Source organism: Arachis stenosperma, chromosome 8 (assembly GCF_014773155.1).
Source record: "Arachis stenosperma cultivar V10309 chromosome 8, arast.V10309.gnm1.PFL2, whole genome shotgun sequence".
NCBI lineage: Eukaryota > Viridiplantae > Streptophyta > Magnoliopsida > Fabales > Fabaceae > Arachis > Arachis stenosperma.
In genome coordinates, this window is record NC_080384.1 from 36,007,259 (window position 1) to 36,016,704 (window position 9,446).

At 40.8% G+C, this 9,446-nt stretch overlaps 1 non-coding gene across 1 annotated transcript; it reads left to right on the forward strand.

Moving 5' to 3' along the window:
• The first annotated feature begins 752 nt into the window (after positions 1 to 752).
• LOC130947133 (small nucleolar RNA R71) lies at positions 753 to 860 on the forward strand. Its single transcript, XR_009072543.1, has one exon. It is a non-coding gene; the product is annotated as a small nucleolar RNA R71 (small nucleolar RNA).
• Positions 861 to 9,446: the final 8,586 nt, after the last annotated feature.

The following is a 9,446-nucleotide window of genomic DNA, read 5'->3' on the forward strand; positions in this document are numbered from 1 at the left end:
GCCTTGCACTCTCCCTTTGGATTTTCTTCTGTATTACTTGGGAGAGTGCTAGGAGGGAGTTCAGTAACTTTCTTGCTCAGCTGACCCACTTGTCCTTCCAAATTTCTGATGGAGGACCTTGTTTCATTCATGAAACTTTGAGTGGTCTTTATTAGATCAGAGACCATTGTTGCTAAGTCAGAAGTACTCTGCTTAGAACTCTCTGTCTGTTGCTGAGAAGATGATGGAAAAGGCTTGTTGTTACCAGGCCTGTTTCTTCCACCATTATTGTTATTGAAACCTTGTTGAGGTCTCTCTTGATTCTTCCATGAGAAATTTGGGTGATTTCTCCATGAAGAATTGTAGGTGTTTCCATAGGGTTCTCCTAGGTAATTCACCTCTTCCATTGAAGGGTTCTCAGGATCATAAGCTTCTTCCTCAGATGAAGCATCCTTAGTACTGTTTGGTGCATTTTGCATTCCAGACAGACTTTGAGAAATCAAATTGACTTGTTGAGTCAATATCTTGTTCTGAGCCAATATGGCATTCAGAGTGTCAATCTCAAGAACTCCTTTCTTCTGACTAGTCCCATTGTTCACAGGATTCCTTTCAGAAGTGTACATGAATTGGTTATTTGCAACCATTTCAATCAGTTCCTGAGCTTCTGCAGGCGTCTTCTTCAGATGAAGAGATCCTCCTGCAGAGCTATCCAAGGACATCTTGGATAGTTCAGAGAGACCATCATAGAAAATACCTATGATGCTCCATTCAGAAAGCATGTCTGAAGGACATCTTCTGATTAATTGTTTGTATCTTTCCCAAGCTTCATAGAGGGATTCTCCACCCTTCTGTCTGAAGGTTTGGACTTCCACTCTAAGCTTACTCCATCTTTGTGGTGGAAAGAACTTTGCCAAGAAGGCATTGACTAGCTTTTCCCAAGAGTCCAGGCTTTCCTTAGGTTGAGAATCCAACCATATTCTAGCTCTGTCTCTTACAGCAAAAGGGAATAGCATCAGTCTATAGACTTCAGGGTTAACCCCATTAGTCTTGACTGTGTCACAGATTTGCAAGAATTCAGCTAAAAACTGATGAGGATCTTCCATTGGAAGTCCATGGAACTTGCAATTCTGTTGCATTAGAGAAACTAATTGAGGCTTTAGCTCAAAGTTGTTTGCTCCAATGGCAGGGATAGAGATGCTTCTCCCATAGAAATCAGGAGTAGGTGCAGTAAAGTCACCCAGCACCTTCCTTGCATTGTTGGCATTGTTGTTGTTTTCGGCTGCCATGTCTTCTTCCTTGAAGAATTCGGTCAGGTCCTCAACAGAGAGTTGTGCTCTAGCTTCTCTTAGTTTTCGCTTCAAGGTTCTCTCAGGTTCAGGGTCAGCTTCAACAAGAATGCCTTTGTCTCTGCTTCTGCTCATAAGAAAGAGAAGAGAAAAAGAGAATGTGGAATCCTCTATGTCACAGTATAGAGATTCCTTGAAATGTCAGAGGAAAAGAGAAATAGAAAGAAGAAGGAGAAGGAGAATTCGAACTTTAATCAGATAAGGTTCGAATTGTGCATTTAGAAGGAGTAGTACTCCATAAATAGAAGGATGTGGGAAGGAGGGAAGAGAATTTTCGAAAATTCAATCAAAAGATTTTGAAAACATTTTGAAAATTTGATTGATAATTTTCGAAAATTCAAAGTGAGAAAGAAATCAAGTGATTTTTGAAAAAGAATTTGAAATTAGAAATTAAAAAGATTTGATTGAAAACTATTTTGAAAAAGATGTGATTGAAAAAAATTGATTGAAAAGTTATGGTTTTAAAAAGATATGATTGAAAAGATATGATTTGAAAACAATTTTAAAAGATATGGTTTGAAAACAATTTGAAAAGATATGAATTGAAAATAATTTGAAAAGATTTGATTTTAAAAACTAATGACTTGCCTAACAAGAAAAGATATGATTCATAAAACCTTCCTTAATAGAAAAGGCAAAAAATGTTCAATCAAATCATTAATTGTTAGTAAGTATCTTTGAAAAAGGAAAAAAATTGATTTTGAAAACATTTTGATTGAAAAGATATGATTTGAAAAAGATTTGGTTTTGAAAAACTTTGAAAACTTGAAAAAAATTGATTTTGAAAACAAAATCTTCCCCCTGGCACCATCCTGGCGTTAAACGCCCAGAATGGTATACATTCTGGCGTTTAACGCCCAAAATGCTACCTTTTTGGGCGTTAAACGCCCAACCAGGTACCCTGGCTGGCGTTTAAACGCCAGTCTGCCTTCTTCACTGGGCATTTTGAATGCTCAGCTTTTTCTGTATAATTCCTCTGCAGTATGTTCTAAATCTTCAATTCCTTGTATCATTGACTTGAAAAGACACAAATTAAAAATATTTTTGGATTTTTAATAATCAAAATGCAACAAGAATCAAATAACAATGCATGCAAGACACCAAACTTAGCAGTTTGTGTACTACTGACACTAACAATATGAGAATGCATATGAGACACACAAAATACTTCAAGTCAATAGAATTCAAAGATTAGAACACAAAATATATGCATGGATTCGAAAAATATAACAAAAACATGCATTTGACACCAAACTTAAGATGAGACTCTAGACTCAAACAAGAAATATTTTTGGATTTTTATGATTTTGCAAATTTTTTTGTATTTTTTCGAAAATCAAGTGGAAAAAGGTATCAAAATTCTTAATGAGAATTCCAGGAATCAGTGCAATGCTAGTCTAAGACTCCGGTCCAGGAATTAGACATGGCTTCACAGCCAGCCAAGCTTTCAAGGAAAGCTTCGGTCCAAAACACTAGACATGACCAAAGGTCAGCCAAGCCTTAGCAAATCACTGCTCCAAAAGCAGGATTGATACGAAATCAACAAGCTCTTGTGGTGATAAGTTGAAACCTCGGTCCAATCAGATTAGACATGGCTTCTCAGCCAGCCAGATTTCAACAAATCATCATGAAACTCTAGAATTCACCTTCAAGAATTTCGAAAAAAAATACCTAATCTAAGCAACAAGATGAACCGTCAGTTGTCCAGCCTAAACAATCCCGGGCAATAACACCAAAAATTTGATGTTGTTGCCGGATCTTGGCTCTGATGTTACCAAAGGCTTGCTCAAAACTAGAACAATCCCCGGCAACGGCGCCAAAAACTTGGTGCGCGAAATTGTGAACTATACTTTTTCACAACTCTCATAATCCCTGGTAATGGCTCCAAAAACTTGGTGCGCTCAATACCATGGCATTACACAACTTCGCACAACTAACCAGCAAGTGCACTGGGTCGTCCAAGTAATAAACCTTACGTGAGTAAGGGTCGATCCCACGGAGATTGTTAGTAATGAAGCAAGCTATGGTCATCTTGTAAATCTTAGTCAGGCAAACTCAGATATATATATGGTGATGAACGAAAATAACATAGAAGATAAAGATAGTGATACTTATGCATATCATTGGTGTATGAGCTTCAGACAAGTGTATGAAGATGCCTTCCCTTCCGTCTCTCTGCTTTCCTACAGCCTTCATCCAATCCTTTCTTACTCCTTTCCATGGCAAGCTCGTATAGGGTCTCACTGTTGTCAGCAGCTACCTCCCATCCGCGCAGTGAAAGCTAATGCACACACTCTGTCACAGTGCTGCCAATCACCGGTTTGGTTCCCTCCCCTACCGGAATAGAATAACTCTTTTGCGTCTGTCACTAACGCCCAGTAGGTTACAGGTTTGAAGCACGTCACAGTCATTCAATCATTGAATCCTACTCAGAATACCACAGACAAGGTTAGACCTTCCGGATTCTCTTGAATGCTGCCATCAGTTCTTGCCTATACCACGAAGACTCTGATCTCACGGAATGGCTGGCTCGTTTGTCAGGCGAGCACTCGGTTGTCAGGCGATCAACCATGCATCATGCAATCAAAAATCCAAGAGATATTCACTAAGCCTCGGATGCGTGTAGAACAAGAATGGTTGTCAGTCACCTTGTTCATGAGTGAGAATGGTGATGGGCGTCAATCATCACCTTCATCATGTTGAAGAACAAGTGATATCTTGGATAAAGAACAAGTGGAATTTGAATGGAAGAACAATAGTAATTGCATTAATACTCGAGGTACAGCAGAGCTCCACACCTTAATCTATGGTGTGTAGAAACTCCACCGTTGAAAATACATAAGAACAGGGTCTAGGCATGGCCGAATGGCCAGCCTCCCAAAAGTCTCTCCTCTGATCTAAAATTGATCAAAAGATATCTAGAGATCTAAAAGTGATCAAAAGATATATATACACTAGTAAAAGGTCCTACTTATAAGAAACTAGTAGCCTAGGGTGTACAGAAATGAGTAAATGACATAAAAATCCACTTCCGGGCCCACTTGGTGTGTGCTTGGGCTGAGCAATGAAGAAATTTCGTGTAGAGACCCTCCTTGGAGTTAAACGCCAGCTTTAGTGCCAGTTTGGGCGTTTAACTCCCAATTAGGTGCCAGTTCCGGCGTTTAACGCTGGAATTTCTTGAGGTGACTTTGAACGCCGGTTTGGGCCATCAAATCTTGGGCAAAGTATGGACTATATATTGCTGGAAAGCCCAGGATGTCTACTTTCCAACGCCGTTGAGAGCGCGCCAATTGGGCTTCTGTAGCTCCAGAAAATCCGCTTCGAGTGCAGGGAGGTCAGAATCCAACAGCATCTGCAGTCCTTTTGAGTCTCAGAATCAGATTTTTGCTCAGGTCCCTCAATTTCAGCCAGAAAATACCTGAAATCACAGAAAAACACACAAACTCATAGTAAAGTCCAGAAAAGTGAATTTTAACTAAAAACTAATAAAAATATAATAAAAACTAACTAAAAGATACTAAAAACATACTAAAAACAATGCCAAAAAGTATACAAATTATCCGCTCATCACAACACCAAACTTAAATTGTTGCTTGTCCTCAAGCAACTGAAAATCAAATAAGATAAAAAAGAAGAGAATATGCAATGAACTCCAAAAACATCTATGAAGATCAGTGTTAATTAGATGAGCGGGGCTTTTAGCTCTTTGTCTCTGAATAGTTTTGGCATCTCACTCTATCCCTTGTAATCCAGAATGGTTGGCTTCTTTAGGAACTTAGAATCCAGATAGTGTTAATGATTCTCTTAGTAAAGTATGATGATTCTTGAACATAGCTATTTATTGAGTCTTGGCTGTGGCCCAAAGCACTCTGTCTTCCAGTATTACCACCGGATACATACATGCCACAGACACATAATTGGGTGAACCTTTTCAGATTGTGACTCAGCTTTGCTAAAGTCCCCAATTAGAGGTGTCCAGGGTTCTTAAGCACACTCTTATTTGCCTTGGATCACAACTCTTATTCTTTCTTTTTTTCTTTCTTTTTCGTTTTTTTTTTCGGCTTTTTTTTTTTTGAAATGCTTTTTCTTGCTTCAAGAATCATTTTATTGATTTTTCAGATCCTCAGTAACATGTCTCCTTTTTCATCATTCTTTCAAGAGCCAACATTCATGAACCACAAATTCAAAAGACATATGCACTGTTCAAGCATACATTCAGAGAACAAAAGTGTTGCCACCACATCAAGATAATTAAACTGCTATAAAATTCAGAATTCATGCAATTCTTTCCTTTTCAATTAAGCACATTTTTATTAAAGAAAGGTGATGGATTCATAGGACATTCATAACTTTAAGGCATAGACACTAAGACACTAATGATCACAAGACACAAACATGGGTAACATAAGGCATAAAAAATCGAAAAACAGAAGAATAGAGAACAAGGAAATCAAGGAACGGGTCCACCTTAGTGATGGCGGCTCTTTCTTGCTCTTGAAGATCCTATGGAGTGCTTGAGCTCCTCAATGTCTCTTCCTTGTCTTTGTTGCTCCTCCCTCATGATTCTTTGATCTTCTCTAATTTCATGAAGGATGATGGAGTGTTCTTGATGCTCCACCCTCAGTTGTCCCATGTTGGAACTCAACTCTCCTAGGGAGGTGTTTAGTTGCTCCCAATAGTTTTGTGGAGGAAAATTCATCCCTTGAGGAATCTCAGGGATCTCATGATGAGTGAGGTCTCTTGTGTACTCCATCCTTTTCTTGGTGATGGGCTTGTCCTCATTAATGGGAATGTCTCCCTCTATGTCAACTCCAACTGAATAACAGAGGTGACAAATGAGATGAGGAAAGGCTAACCTTGCCAAGGTGGAGGTCTTGTCCGCCACCTTATAGAGTTCTTGGGCTATAACCTCATGAACCTCTATTTCTTCTCCAATCATGATACTATGGATCATGATGGCCCGGTCTATGGTAACTTCGGACCGGTTGCTAGTGGGGATGATTGAGCGTTGTATGAACTCCAACCATCCTCTAGCCACGGGCTTGAGGTCATGCCTTCTCAATTGGACCGGCTTTCCTCTTGAATCTTGCTTCCATTGTGCGCCCTCTTCACATATGACTGTGAGGACTTGGTCCAACCTTTGATCAAAGTTGACCCTTCTAGTGTAAGGATGCTCATCTCCTTGCATCATAGGCAAGTTGAACGCCACCCTCACACTCTCCGGACTAAAATCCAAGTATTTCCCCCGAACCATAGTGAGATAATTCTTTGGATTCGGGTTCACACTTTGGTCATGGTTCTTTGTGATCCATGCATTGGCATAGAACTCTTGAACCATCAAGATTCCGACTTGTTGAATGGGGTTGGTAAGAACTTCCCAACCTCTTCTTCGGATCTCATGGCGGATCTCCGGATATTCACCCTTTTTGAGTGAAAAGGGGACTTCGGGGATCACCTTCTTCAAGGCCACAATTTCATAGAAGTGGTCTTGATGCACCCTTGAGAGGAATCTATCCATCTCTCATGACTCGGAGGTGGAAGCTTTTGCCTTCCCTTTCCTCTTTCTAGAGGTTTCTCCGGCCTTGGATGCCATAAATGGTTATGGAAAAACGAAAAAAAAGCAATGCTTTTACCACACCAAACTTAAAATGTTTGCTCGTCCTCGAGCAAAAGAAGAAAGAAGGGAGTAGAAGAAGAAGAAATGAGGAAGAGGGGAGGTGGTAGTGTTTTCGGCCAAGAAGGGTAAGAAAGGGTGTTTAGGTTGTGTGAAAATGAAGGGTTGAAGAAGGGTATTTATAGGAAAGAGGGGGGTAAAGGTTCGGCCATTAGGGTGGGTTTGGGAGGGAAAGTGGTTTGAATTTGAAGGGTGAGGTTGGTGGAGAGAAAGATGGGATTTGATGGGTGAGGGGTTTTTGGGGAAGAGGTATTGAGGTGATTGGTGAATGGGGGAAGAAGAGAGAGAGTGATGGTAGGGTCCTGTGGGGTCCACAGATCCTGTAGTGTCAAGGAAAAGTCATCCCTGCACCAAAAGTTGCTCAAAATCACGTTTTGAGCCATTTCTGGCGTTAAACGCCGGGCTGGTGCCCATTCCTGGCGTTTAACGCCAGGTTCTTGCCCTTTACTGGCGTTTAACGCCAGTCTGGTGCCCCTTTCTGGCGTTAAACGCCCAGAATGGTGCCAGACTGGGCGTTAAACGCCCAACAGCAAGGCTTACTGGCGTTTGAACGCCAGCAGCTTCTTCCTCCAGGGTGTGCTGTTTTTCTTCCTTTTTCATTCTGTTTTTGCTTTTTTCATTATTTTTGTGACTTATTATGATCATCAACCTACAAAAAAGATAAAATAACAAAAGAAAATAATTAATTATAAAACATTGGGTTGCCTCCCAACAAGCGCTTCTTTAATGTCATTAGCTTGACAGAGGACTCCCATGGAGCCTCAGAAACACTCAGAACCTTGTTGAAACCTCCCAACACCAAACTTAGAGTTTGAATGTGGGGTTTCAACACCAAACTTAGAGTTTGGTTGTGGCCTCCCAACACCAAACTTAGAGTTTGACTGGGGGCTCTGCTTGGCTCTGTTTTGAGAGAAGCTCTTCATGCTTCCTCTCCATGATGACAGAGGGATATCCTTGGGCCTTAAACACCAAGGGTTCTTCATTCACTTGAATGATCAACTCTCCTCTATCAACATCAATCACAGCCTTGCTGTGGCTAGGAAGGGTCTGCCAAGGATGATAGATTCATCCATGCACTTCCCAGTCTCTAGGACTATGAAGTCAGTAGGGATGTAATGGTCTTCAATCTTCACCAAAACATTCTCTACAAGTCCATGAGCTTGTTTTCTTGAATTGTCTGCCATCTCCAATGAGATTCTTGCAGCTTGCACCTCAAGGATCCCTAATTTCTCCATTACAGAGAGGGGCATGAGGTTTACACTTGACCCTAGGTCACACAAGGCCTTCTTGAAGGTCATGGTACCTATGGTACAAGGTATAGAAAACTTCCCAGGATCCTGCCTCTTTTGGGGCAGTTTATGCCTAGACAAGTCATCCAGTTCTTTGGTGAGCAAGGGAGGTTCATCTTCCCAAGTCTCATTTCCAAATAACTTGTCATTTAGCTTCATGATTGCTCCAAGGTATTTAGCAACTTGCTCTTTAGTGACATACTCATCCTCTTCAGAGGAGGAATACTCATCAGAGCTCATGAATGGCAGAAGTAAGTCCAATGGAATCTCTATGGTCTCAATTTGAGCCTCAGATTCCCATTGTTCCTCATTGAGGAACTCAGAGGAGGTTGGTACACGCCCACTGAGGTCTTCCTCAGTGGCGTCCACCTCCTTTCTTTCCTCCCAGAATTCGGCCATGTTAATGGCCTTGCACTCTCCCTTTGGATTTTCTTCTGTATTACTTGGGAGAGTGCTAGGAGGGAGTTCAGTAACTTTCTTGCTCAGCTGACCCACTTGTCCTTCCAAATTTCTGATGGAGGACCTTGTTTCATTCATGAAACTTTGAGTGGTCTTTATTAGATCAGAGACCATTGTTGCTAAGTCAGAAGTACTCTGCTTAGAACTCTCTGTCTGTTGCTGAGAAGATGATGGAAAAGGCTTGTTGTTACCAGGCCTGTTTCTTCCACCATTATTGTTATTGAAACCTTGTTGAGGTCTCTCTTGATTCTTCCATGAGAAATTTGGGTGATTTCTCCATGAAGAATTGTAGGTGTTTCCATAGGGTTCTCCTAGGTAATTCACCTCTTCCATTGAAGGGTTCTCAGGATCATAAGCTTCTTCCTCAGATGAAGCATCCTTAGTACTGTTTGGTGCATTTTGCATTCCAGACAGACTTTGAGAAATCAAATTGACTTGTTGAGTCAATATCTTGTTCTGAGCCAATATGGCATTCAGAGTGTCAATCTCAAGAACTCCTTTCTTCTGACTAGTCCCATTGTTCACAGGATTCCTTTCAGAAGTGTACATGAATTGGTTATTTGCAACCATTTCAATCAGTTCCTGAGCTTCTGCAGGCGTCTTCTTCAGATGAAGAGATCCTCCTGCAGAGCTATCCAAGGACATCTTGGATAGTTCAGAGAGACCATCATAGAAAATACCTATGATGCTCCATTCAGA